This window comes from Geospiza fortis, unplaced genomic scaffold, assembly GCF_000277835.1.
Source record: "Geospiza fortis unplaced genomic scaffold, GeoFor_1.0 scaffold182, whole genome shotgun sequence".
Classification (NCBI taxonomy): domain Eukaryota; kingdom Metazoa; phylum Chordata; class Aves; order Passeriformes; family Thraupidae; genus Geospiza; species Geospiza fortis.
The window spans coordinates 1,458,987-1,460,106 of record NW_005054367.1 but is presented as its reverse complement, the minus strand read 5'-3'; the positions used below and the strand labels follow the sequence as shown (position 1 = coordinate 1,460,106).

The window sequence follows — 1,120 nt, the reverse complement described above, 5'->3', positions numbered from 1 at the left end:
GGAAAGACAACAAAATTCTGGGTGCCAAACAGCAAAGACAGCAGAGCCAAGTGAAAACCCAGTGAGAGCACTCCAGGCACTCCTCACTGTGCAGCTCCTTGGGTTGGCTCAGCCACCACATCCAAGTGCTGGGCAAACTGAAGGAAAACAAGTGGGTCTTTATGATCCCTTCCAGGGATCATTACAGCTCTGCAGACCAAAAACCCTCTCCAGACTCCAGCTTCCCTACAAAAGAGTGATTCTACTCATGTACTTTTAAAAGGTATGTCACTGAGGTCACACAGACTTCTAACCTGATGTGTTTACCCAAAGTGTCAAAACAAGCCACTCTTTGCTACCGACACTAATGAGATTTTTCAAATATTTTTATGCACTAACTACTGTTCTCATCTCTCCTCATTTTATGCAAAGACACGAGGTGGGTTTCATTCAGGCAGGTTCAGCTTCAGCTCTCCCACTGCCTCAGTTTCTGGGTTGAAAACTGCAGCCCCAGAACATTTAAATTCCAATAGAGAAAAAATACCACATTTTGACATACAGTCCTTCAAACTGCTACAAGTAGGGAGTTCTGGATTTAAAGTACACAGCACCATCATATCCTTTGACATGCATGGGAGTTTGCAATAGTGAGATTTAAAATCTATTTGATGGTAAGTTCCTTTTTGTTGGCTTCCAGAAGCTGTTACAACTTTCACCTCTGATCAATAGGACACCTATGTTGTTTTACTTTCTACCTTCTTCATGGTTCCCCACATTTACACACTTCACTGGAAAGGAGTAAATCCACAGTAATAAAATGGGGGTAGGATATGTGGAAAATAGCTCAAATGTTCCTGTTGCAAATACCTAAAAAATGTTAATAAAAACAAAGATAAATGAAAACAATTATTCTGCATTTTGGTGTAACGCCCCTATTTTAGCAGATTCTCCTATTTTTAACACTATAAAAACTACTACCAGATTCTGCAATTCAGGTAAAGCACTTTTTTGCAAGCTTTGTGATTTTTTTCTAGTACATTCACATAAACTGGGAGCAAAAACTTTAATTTTCAAACAAAGGCTACTAAAGATCCCTACAATCACTATCAAAAGCCTTCTCACACCAAGTTCTAGGTGAGGG

General features: G+C 39.7%; 1 protein-coding gene across 1 annotated transcript in view; it reads right to left on the bottom strand.

Moving 5' to 3' along the window:
* Positions 1–1,120, bottom strand: part of OXSR1 (oxidative stress responsive kinase 1) — an 87,465-nt gene that overhangs the window by 69,014 nt on the left and 17,331 nt on the right. The window lies entirely within an intron of this gene.